This window comes from Myotis myotis, unplaced genomic scaffold (assembly GCF_014108235.1).
Source record: "Myotis myotis isolate mMyoMyo1 unplaced genomic scaffold, mMyoMyo1.p scaffold_m19_p_1, whole genome shotgun sequence".
Lineage (NCBI taxonomy): Eukaryota > Metazoa > Chordata > Mammalia > Chiroptera > Vespertilionidae > Myotis > Myotis myotis.
The window spans coordinates 114,454,278-114,466,461 of record NW_023416313.1 but is presented as its reverse complement, the minus strand read 5'-3'; positions in this window follow the sequence as shown (position 1 = coordinate 114,466,461).

Below are 12,184 nucleotides of genomic sequence, written 5' to 3'. Positions count from 1 at the left end.
TTTCCCCCTTGAGAGGCAGGAGGTATAGTTTATGTCGTAGGACAGGGCCGGATTGTTTGGGGGGGTGGGGGGTGGACCTTGCTCTTTACCTCTGTTGAATGAGAACAACAGGGAAGAGTCTTACAGGAAGCATTTCCCCAGGCAGTTTCCTCCTGGTACAAGGCAAGCACATATTCCATCCCATTACAGTCTGAGGTCCTTCCGAATGCAAATGGGACCACTTGGGCCTCTAGCCTTCCTGCTGCACAAACGTAACAGTCACTTTTATTTAGGGCCTGTGCAGAATATTTAATCAATTCCACCCAGGCATTTGTTCCCTTATATCCTACTTCTGTTTGCATGGTGGTGGCAGTGGCCTAGGGGATCTTGTCCTGTGACATCTATTCCTAAATCTAGTCCTAGCCAATCTTTTGGCCTAAAGGCTGAAATGATTACAAATCATTTAAGTTATCTATAATCAATAACTTAAATGTGTATGCATGATCCAGATTGGACACATTTCCCCAGCCCACATTGTAAGCCCCTGCAATTTGCCAGATCCCTAAAGCAAATAGAACTCAGTACATGATGGTTATTAAGACAGCTCACAGTTTTTAGCATCAATTTCAAGGGGATATGTCCTGGTATGGCTGTTCAAGTTGAGGTGTGTCCGCCTATTGGGGGCCAGATGTAAGCTGGCAAGGTCCTTGCACCTGAAGGGGCTAGCAAGGCTGGGACCCTTACCCACACAGTTTTCCCAGACTTGTTTGGATGGCGATTATCAGTAGAATGAGAGCAACCTTTGTAGAATGAGAACAGCCTTTCATGGCTTACCAAGAAGTCTGTAACTATTTACTGAGATATGCTGTACTGAGAACTTGTCCTTCTGTTCTGTCCCTCCCTTAGAGATTAAGAGGAACAAAGAATACATTCCTCTTGACAGACCTCCTATTCAGTGTGTTGTGTATAAATAGGATTGTGTGACTAATAAAGTTGCTGCAGTTCCTCGAGAGCTGTAGTCCTCCCGATCCCGCTTTCCTGTCTTTCTTTCTTTTCTCAATTCCCACCTCCCTACCTCAGCCCAGCTCAACCTGTCAGGCTGGCCCTGACATCCACCCTTAACCCGTGTGTGATGGGTCCAACCTCACTCTGCAGTCCAAAAAGCAGTCTCTGTGGTAAGCAAGACAGGTAGGGTCTTTCCCAAGAGGGTTCCAACTTGCTTCCCTTCCAAATCTTGATTAAAACAAACATAGTCTTCTGGTCAATGGCAATGAACTAGAAAATCAAGAGGGCTTTGGGTCAGGAGGCCTTCTAACCTGAGAGAGATTAAAGTAGAAGAGATACCCAGTATCTTAAGAAATTTGGTCCCTAGTTTCCATTGTAGGAAGATATTGAGGCATTCCAGGACCTATTGGAATCATCTACAGCTAACTCTAGGTAAAAAACAAAAAACTTTTCTTAAAGTTTAAACCCTAGGAAGGTTGTCAAACCCATTCTACCAAAAGATTATATAGTGCCGAAACCGGTTTGGCTCAGTGGATAGAGCATCGGCCTGCAGACTGAAAGGTCCCAGGTTCGATTCTGGTCAAGGGAATGTACCTGGGTTGCGGGCACATCCCAAGTGGGAGATGTGCCGGAGGCAGCTGATCGATGTTTCTCTCTCATCGATGTTTCTAACTCTCTATCTCTCTCCCTTCCTCTCTGTAAAAAATCAATAAAATATATTTTAAAAAAAAGATTATATAGCATTCAAAGTGACAAGAGGGTATTAAACAGAAACATAAGCTAGTAAAACTTCAGTTCCCACAACTAAGATTATCTTTTTTAAAAATACCTGATTAATATAACATATAATAATTTGTAGAACTTTTGCTTCAGAAAAGGACTAACGAAAATAAGGTTTATTTTCTAACTTCATTTGTCCTTGGGTGCAAAGAGCAAATGATACTACAGTGGGACCTTGACTTACGAGTTTAATTCATTCCGTGACGGAGCTCATAACTCAAATTACTCGTATGTCAAATCATAAAGTGAACGAGTGAGACACGTGATGCTGGGCTGATGTTGTGGCTTTCACTGTGACGTTCGCTGCGCCAACTAGCGGTGGGGTATCTGAAGCTGGCTCGTAACCCAAATTTTAGCTCGCAACTCAAAGCAAAAAATCGGCCGAGATGACTCGTATCTCAAAAAACTCGTTAGTCAGGACACTCGTAAGTCAAGGCCCCACTGTAATTGAATTTCTGTTATCAGTCTCCCTGAGTACATTGATATAAGCTATTTACTCTCTGTTTAGGTAGGCAAAATGCAAATCATTTACTCTTAAGTGTCCTTGGTTTAGGGAAGATAGGATTTACTAGAGGGCTCCAAATTGCTGTTTATTTCAATTTCCCTATTCTATTTATTCTGGCTTATTGGCCTGTGTCATTTATTCAACTTCTTTTCTATTTTTTTTACAAACATTTTATAACTTTCATAAATCTTTCTTTAGAAATCTTACAACTTTCAGAAATAACCAGCTTTAGAAACCATTTCCTTTCTCCTTCAAAATGCATTTTCACGCCTCATGCTTTCTCTATGATACCAAAACCATAACTTCTTTTCATAATTTTTGAATTTTTAAGCCCTAGAAACCTTAATTTTTAGGTGGCATGTAAGTAATTAATATTCCTCACATTAGCAATACATTCACATTTTAAGAGATATTTCAAATAAAATACAAGGCTTATTCATTAATAGATTCAAATCTATCCCCTATATTTTCCCTAAGAGGCAAACTTAAATTAATTAATGTTTCAGTATCCTGTTATTTCAAAATATTTAGATGTTTGTTATTTAACCCAGGAATGCTCCAAAGCCTTTAAGTTATCAAAGACTTTGGAAAATTATGTATAGGCATATGAGGCTGGAAGAAAGGGCTGGGGGAGAAGGGAGTAGGCCCCGCAGCCTGTCCCCAGACCTCTAGCTGCTTGAATTCAAAACTGCCATATTTTTCCTTAGAGATAACAAGCTAAGGTTTGGGTGATACTATTGTGGCTTCTGTTCCTGGCCCTCCAGGCCAGCCCTTCCCTGGGCCACTTTGTTCTACAGTTGTGAATATTATGTTAGCTTTCTGTTTCTGCCTTTCTTATCTTATGTACATAGACCTTTTGAGTCTTTTTTTAAGAGTTCTTCTGCACTTCTATTCTTCCAGTTCTCTAACTTTGTAGATTTCTTGAAATGTCAGGACAACTATTGGTGACAAAATATAATTTTTAAAATATATTTTATTTATTTTTTACAGAGAGGAAGGGAGAGGGATAGAGAGAAACATCAATGAGAAAGAAACATTGATCAGCTGCCTCCTGCACACTCCCTACTGGGTATGTGCCCAAAACCAAGGTACATGCCCCTGACCGAAATCAAACCTGGGACTCTTGAGTCCGCAGGCTGACGCTCTATCCAATAAGCCAAACCGGTCAGGGCCAAAATATAATTTTTAATATTTCTTGGCCCAACAAGTCCTCAGGGTCTGGCCCAGAGTACTTTCTCATTTGATCTTTTAGTCTTGGTAAAATTCAGAAAGTTCTTCTTCTTTGCCTTGCTGAATGTTGAAGGTTTTATTTAGGTTCTGAGACCAGGGAACTGCTACCCTAATCCCTTTAATTATTAGTTCCCCAAGAGATCTCTCATGTGTCCCCCTATGGGCCTTGTTGTTGAGGTCCCACTGGGGCTCCTGAGTTTGGAAATTTTACATCTGCTGGAAGCACACCAGGGCCAGCCAGGTGCTCCCTTTCCCAGATATCCATAGCTGACCTTCAAATCATTCCCCCTTCTTTTCCTGAGAATAGTATCGCGCTTAACTCGGGTCTATGTATACACTTATGGGCCCCAAAATGGGTCTAGCTGGCAGCTAAGTCACGTGTCTTCCAGCAGAGGTTTTAAACTTTTTTTGTTATATTGCTCCAACTCCTTTTGCAACCTAGAAAGTGCTGGTTTCTGGTGGCGTAGAGGCCTCAGGGGCAGGGCCTTATCAGGACAGCCCTCCTCCTGAGGGGTGGCTGGGATTGTAAATCGCCATCTTGGCTGTTCCCTCAGATTGTCCCCTGGTCACATAGAGAGGGGAAGGCAGGACAAGGATCTCATTTCTCCATCCCCCCTTGTTCTCTTTTAGGTTTCTTTACTTTTACAGGAGAAGGATGACTGTCCTCTTTCTTCAACAGAGAGTATAGTCAATCTCCTCTTGAATGACTGAACTTTTATTAGTATTATTAACATATTTATAATTATTACTGAAGTTTTATCATAAATTCTTCATTTTAGTTACATCTATTTATTATGTCTTAACAACTTTGAGATTTTAAAGCCAATTATTACCTAAAGCATTTTTCTTGACTAATTTTGAAAGAGGGATAACTCAATGTGAAAGTAGTATTTTATTTTTCTCTATAAGAACAGGAGTGCCCCCACTTCACTGATAGAGGGTACTTCTACAGATTTGTTCCTCCCAGTGTTGTGGGGAAAAACAGAACATTGGGGACTAGTTATAGTTATGGGAAATATCAATTATTCTGTTAACCATGTTTGCCCTTTCTGTTCAAAGAAAGGACATTACAACCTTACTGGGAGTCCCATGCCCTCGGGACCTGGGAGTCATCCTTGGGATATGGTCTGTTCTCATTCAAGAATTGCCCATTATCATGGAAACATTAATCTTTTTGCCCAACCCAGCCAGTATAGCTTACTTTCCTATATTCATACATCAGGGAAGAGCAAACTAAAGTCCCTAAAAGATAGAAAGCCAACATTACATTACAGACAAACAGACAGAAATCTCACTAGCTAAGAGTTTCTAGCGGCTGAAGTCCTGAGAGAGAGAGCAGGAAGAGTCCCCAAGAATTCTTGGCAGCTGCTGGGACTTTCCTGCAGTCTCTGTCATGTGTTCAGCCTCACCACACATAATTGGACATCCCCAAAGCGGGACTTGTCCCCATCTTTATTTTTTATTTTATTTATTTATTTATTTTTTTTTTAATTAAATCTTTATTGTTCAGATTATTACAGTTGTTCCTCTTTTTTCCCCCAATAGCTCCCCTCCACCCGGTTCCCACACCACCCTCTGCCCTTACCCCACCCCCACTGTCCTCATCCATAGGTGTACAATTTTTGTCCAGTCTCTTCTCGCACCCCCCACACTCTCTCCCCCCCACCCCCCCGAGAATAGTCAGTCCACTCCCTTTCTATGTCCCTGATTCTATTATAATCACCAGTTCATTCTGTTCATCAGATTATTTATTCACTTGATTTTTAGATCCACTTGTTGATAGATGTGTATTTGTTGTTCATAATTTGTATCTTTACCTTTTTCTTCCTCTTCCTCTTCTTAAAGGATATCTTTCAGCATTTCATATAATACTGGTTTGGTGGTGATGAACTCCTTTAGCTTTTTCTTATCTGTGAAGCTCTTTATCTGACCTTCAATTCTGAATGATAGCTCTGCTGGGTAAAGTAATCTTGGTTGTAGGTTCTTGCTACTCATCACTTTGAATATTTCTTGCCACTCCCTTCTGGCCTGCAAAGTTTCTGTTGAGAAATCAGCTGACAGTCGTATGAGTACTCCCTTGTAGGTAACTGACTTTCTTTCTCTTGCTGCTTTTAAGATTCTCTCTTTGTCTTTTGCTCTTGGCATTTTAATTATGATATGTCTTGGTGTGGTCCTCTTTGGATTCCTTTTGTTTGAGGTTCTCTGTGCTTCCTGGACTTGTAAGACTATTTCTTTCACCAGGTAGGGGAAGTTTTCTGTCATTATTTCTTCAAAGAGGTTTTCAATATCTTGCTCTCTCTCATCTTCTGGCACCCCTATAATTTGGATGTTGGTATGCTTGAAGCTGTCCCAGAGGTTCCTTACACTATCTTCGTATTTTTGGATTCTTTTTTCATTTTGCTTTTTCAGTTGGGTGTTTTTTGCTTCCTCGTATTTCAAATCTTTGACTTGATTCTTGCGATCCTCTAGTCTGCTGTTGGAACTCTGCATAATATCCTTTATTTCAGTCAGTGTATGCTTAATTTCTAGTTGGTCCTTTTTCATAACCTCGAAGGTCTCACTAGTTTTCTTGAGGGTCTCACTACATTTATCGGCAGTCTCACCAGACTTTTTGAGGGTCTTACTAAATTTATCGGCGGTTTCTAGAAAGTTCTTGAAAAACCTTAAAACCTGGCCTCAAGATAAATAAAGAACTAATAATGGGCCACCATTCCTCCAAGGCAGTAAAATAGGTCTGAAAACTATAGATAGGCCTTTGTTCACCTTTTTGCCAATCCTCACTTCCAGCACACTTCATCCATTTTACATTGCCTATCTGGCCTCTAGTATGGTGAATTAAATGCTTGGTCTTCCCACTGGATGACAGCAAATATGGGTGTGCTTTAGAGTCAGACATGAATTTTTGGATTTGACTATTGCATGATGTGAAACAGTCATTTCTTTTTTTTTCCTTTTTAATATTTTTATTGATTTTCAGGGAGAGAGAGAGAGAGAGAGAATGTTGATGTGAGAGCAAAACATCAATGGACTGCCCCCTGCACACCCCCCACTGGAGATCAAGCCCACAACTGGGGCATGTGCCCCAACTGGGAATCGAACTGGTGATATTTCATTACACAGGAAGATACCCAATCAATTGAGCCACACTGGCCAGAGCAAGTCATTTCTTGAGCATCATTCATTCCAGCCACTATGTGATGGACAAAACATAACAGGATCCCTGTATCCGAAGAACAGACCTTTAGAGAGAAGTGAGGGAGTCAGACATTAAATAATAACAAAAGCAAAGTTTATGAAGAAACAGTTCACTAAATAAGAAACACAAAAGGTTGTTAAGCATATGAAAATATAACTTTGCAAGGAAGAAAACATGCAAATTAAAGTTTCCAAGAGATACTTTCCGCCTCATACATTGACAAAGAACAAAAATTTTCAATGGCATAGTTGTGAGGAAGCATGCATGCATCATCTGAGGCTAATTGGTACATCATTGAGTGCAGTTGGCAATTACCAAAATTAAGAACACACACATCCTTTAACTCAATTAGCTCAATTCTAGGAATTTATTCTACAGGTAAAAATGTGGGAAATGACATTACATACAAAGTTGTTCAGTGCAGTATTGCTTGTAATAAACAAAACCTAAAAAAACAACCCAGATGCCCAATAATTGAGGTTAAATAAATTATCATAAGCCCATACTACATGGTACATGAAAAACGAAGAGGCAACTATATACATATTGATATAGAAGAATTGTCAAGATATTAACAGGTAAAAACAAAGTACAGAAAAATGTATTAGTATTTGTGTTCATAAAAGAGAAGGCAAAAAACAAAGAGCAATATTATGTGTATAATCACTTCTGTACTTAGAAAATATCTCTGGAAGGATATTCAAAGCCAGAAGTGGTTACTTGTAAGGAGAACTGGATAGTAGAGGGACAGGGAAGGGAAAAGGCTTTATACTTTGTGTGCAATTTGAATTTTTATGGATGTACTACCTCTTCCAATAATAGAGAAAATTTAAAAAGAACAACATCTATAATAATAAAAGGATAATATGCTCATTAGATCAGACATCTTCTGGACACCACTCCAGATGTCCTTCCTGACAAAGCCAGGGCCAGAGGGAAGCCGGCCTGCACCTGGAAGCCTGCAGGTGGCTGGAGGAGGGAGGCCAGGGTCCCAGGTGGCAGAGGGAAGCTGGTGCTGGCAGCCGGGGGAAGGAAGGCCTACTGTTGCACAAATTTTCATGCATCGGGCCTCTAGTAACTATATAATTACAATGGTAAATACTAAAGAAGGAGAAATATAGAGTAGTAAGAGCAAATAAAAGGGAGATTCAACCTAGACTTCTTTGGACAGGGAAACTCCTCTGGATAAGAGATGCTTAAAATGAGACCTAAAAGATAAAGAATTAGTTTGGGGACTAAGGCTGAGAAAGTTAGCAGGCCAGGAAAGAATTCTAAGGCAAAGGAAGAGCTTGTGCAAAGGTCCTGAGGATGGAAAATTCTGGCCAGTTTGCAGCACAGAAAGACCAGTGTAGCTTGGGGGAAAGTGTTGGTGGCAATAGGCAGAGAGGTAAGGAAGACTTCTTGTGCAGATCCACAGAGACCATGTGACCAATTTTATTCCAAGGACATTGGGAAGAGACTAGAGAATTTTGAGCAAGGAATGACATGATCAGAATGAATATTCAGAGTTTGTGTTAGATAATAAGTAGAGAATGAATTGAGAGGGAGATAAGAATTGATAGTCTAGGGGAGTCTAAAGGGTACTACTAAGGAGATGATGAAGCAGTTTAATTTACTTGGACCAGAAAGAATGGGCAGAGGAGTGAACAGAGTCTCAAGAAATTTAGGAGGTAAAACAAACCTTCTCTAGTGAAGAATTAGATATGGGGAGTGAGGGAAAAGAAGATCGATATTACAAAAATATTACCAGATTTCTAACTTTCAAAACAACTGTACGGCCTGGCCAGTGTGGCTCAGTGGTTGAGCATTGAACTATGAACCAGGAGATCACCAGTTTGATTCCCGGTCAGGACACATGCCCGATTTGCATTCTCAATCCCTGGTTGGGGGCAATCAGGAGGCAGCCGATCAATGACTCTCATCAATGTTTCTCTCTCTCTCTATCCCTCTTCCTCTCTCTAAAATAAAATAAAAAAAAATATTTAAAAACACACAATTGGATGAATAGTACAGTCAATTACTGAAATGGGGAGCCCTTAGGGAAGGTGTTGGTGGGAAGCTTATGAGCGTGCTTTTCAATATTATAAAATCTCCCTGAAAGGGATTCTGTGAGGAATGAATGACATTGTTTATGCCTATGTTATTAAATAGATGCTGTTATTATTATTACCATACGTTTTAAAATCTCTCCATTGACCCCAGATTTTAAGAGAAAGAGAGCACTTTCTGTGTAATGGCTTATTTTCATAAGAAAGCATGTTGGTTTCTCAAATTGCAAAAACCAAACAATGTGCTTTAATTATATAGGTAATTAGAAAAATTTCCTAAAAAATCACATTTTCACAGAAAAATCCCAGAATGACATAGACAATGTTTCTTGTGTAACACATCAGTCTTCATTTCCCCTAGAAAACCTCTTTGGAAGTAACCTTGCTGTTTATCAGGATCATTTGAGTCACACAGCTGGATAAGGCATTCCAAATAAAATGGTAATTATCTTTTTCCCCCCATAGTAGGAGTCGAGAAAGCATGAGAGGAATTAGGCATTAGTAACTTTTTAACATCCTCAATATGTATATAAAGAAGTTACCATCGAGTTCTGACATTTTAAATATTTTAATATGTCATTCATAGTCTGACAGGGTCTACAGCCAGCTCTGTTCTGATATACCTGTCAGGCACCTCTCTAGCACCTTATGCCTCCCCTTCCAAAACCCATACCACCAACTCCTGAGAGCCCAGCCAACACCTTGGGTAGCATTTTTAAGATAACATGAAGCTCTAGGGGCCTTCATGAAGCACTTAAAATATTCCTGATACTGCCCTGGCCGATTTGGCTCAGTGGATAGAGCATTGGCCTGCGGACTGAAGGGTCCTGGGTCCAATTCCGGTCAAGGGCATGTACCTTGGTTGCAGGCACATCCCCAGTAGGGGGTGTGCAGGAGGCGGCTGATAGATGTTTCTATCTCATCGATGTTTCTAACTCTCCCTCTTCCTTCCTCTCTAAAAAATCAATAAAATATATATTAAAAAAAATATTCCTGATACTATAGATATATTCAACAGTGAATGTGGGCAAAGACATATCTACTGCATTGTTTGTGAGGAAAAAAACACCAGGGATTGTTTAAATAAACCAAAGTACATATATCCTAAGACATGTTTTGTAGTCCTTAAAAGATTTTTCAAGATGGTGAAATAGTTATATGAGAAAAGCAAAGTGTAGAATACACAGTATGCTTCTTTTTGTCTTAAAAAAATTAGGAGGGAGATATTCACATATTTACAAATAAAGTTTTGAGAAGAAATTGATAATATCTCTATAGAGGGAGTAGAAAGGAGTAGGGGACCTAGAATGAGGAGGTTACTTGCTTTTCATGGTTTAATATATTATCACATTTAAATTTTATTATCCATGTATTTTAATTAAAAAAAAAAACTAATTGTTAAAATATGTTAATGAAACCATTTTTAAATTCCCATTCTGAAAATTCATTTCTGATTTGCTACATTTTAAATTAAATTTTTGTTAATCCTCACCCAAGGATATTTTCCCATTTATTTTTAAAGAGAGTGGAAGGGAAGGGGGAGAGACAGAGAAAGAAACATTGATGTGAGAGAGACACATCAATTTGTTGCCTCCAGCATGTGCTCCAACCAGGGCTGGGGATTGAGCCTGCAACTGAGGCATGTGTTCCTTGACCAGAATCAAAACCAGGACCTTTCAGTCCACGGGCCCACACTCTTATCCACTGAGCCAAATAGGCTAGGGCTGATTTGGATGAAAAAAATAATACAACTCCTGGTCTAGCAAACAAAGGCCAGATTAGCTAGAAAAAAAAATTAACTCAGAAAACTGAGGATATAAAGAAACCAAAATGAACCAATCTCTAGAAATGCTGAGTAGTCCTTCATAGACCCATGGCTACTCAAAGTTCTAGCTCAAAGAGGAATCCACTATACGGAGTAAAGACAAATCCATTGAAATTTAACAAAAATTTAACAGCCTCATTAAGGTTGGCATGACATTATAATCTAGAGGACCCAAATTCACAGAAAAAGCTTGCACCCACCCACCCACCCACCCACCCATCTACCTTTTGGACTGTAACCAAATACAGTGAGGTAATAGATCAAAAGTGGAAATGGGGTGGGTAACAGAAGAGTTGAGACAGGTCACCCCTGCCCATGAGTGAGTGGAGCCTCACCCAAGGGCAAGATATCCTTTCAAAGTGAGGAGGCAAGGCAGGAATGCTGAGAAATCCATCTGAGGCACTCATGAAAGCTAAGGGGCAGGAGAGCTGAGAGACCCATCCCCAGGCATTGTAGGCATTCATCCTCAAAAGACTAAGGGCAGGGCACATACAAGAGCTGAGAGAAATACCTCCCCACTCCTCTATCCCACTGACAAAAAAAAGAAAAAAAGGAAACTTGGGAGCTAGGCTATAAAGCAGAGAGAGATCTGCCACATTTCCAAAAGCTGACAGTATGACTACAAAGCAGTCATATCTCTGACAACTTGCCAAAGTCCAAAACCCAGGCCCTACTGAAGGGAAAGTTCCAATTCTGTCTCCAAAATATTTGAAGCTAGTGGTTAACTAAAGCTGCAATACAGCCCAGATATAGGTCAATTATACAAATTGACTGAACTACTAAAGTGTCTGAAAGAAAAATGGACGTGCCTTATTTTAAAGGTAAGTAAGCCCAGCCAGCGTGGTTGGGTTCAACCTACCTGGGAGTCATTGTTCTATTCCGGGTTGCAGGCTCTATCCCCAGTGTCGGTATGCAGGAGGCAGCCAGTCAATGATTCTCTCTCATCATTGATGTTTCTCTCTCTTCTCTCCTCTCTCCTCTCTCCTCTCTCCTCTCTTCTCTCTCTCTCCTCTCCCTCTCCCTCTCCCTCTCTCTCTCTCTCTCTCTCTCTCTCTCTCTCTCTCTCTCTCTCTCTCTCTCTCTCCCTAGAATAATATAAGCAGAACTAGAGATGACTCAGGTGTTGACTAAATTATCAGTTGGAATTATTAAAATAACTTTGACTAAAATGCTAAAAAAACCTTATGGAAAATGTGGACAATATGCATGAAGAAATGGAAAATCTTAGCAGAAATATGATAACTATACAAATGCAATGAAATGCTAGAAATTAAAAATACAATATCAAAAATAATTCATTAGATAGGTTTAACAGAAAAGTATCAGGGAACTTGAGCACTGCTAAATGGAAAGTATCCAAATTGAAAACAAAAAAGAGAAAAGAATGGAAGAAAATCATCTGAGGTCTGTAGGATAATATAAAGTCATCTAATATATGTGCAATTGGAGTCCCAAAAGGAGAGGTGACAAAGTATGGAACAAAGATATTTGAAGAGATAATGGCCAGGAAATATCTAGTATTAATGAAAGACATCAATATAGATCCAAAAGATTTAGTAAACTTCACACAAAGGAAAATATACCTATACATATCATAGTCAATCAGCTGAAAACCA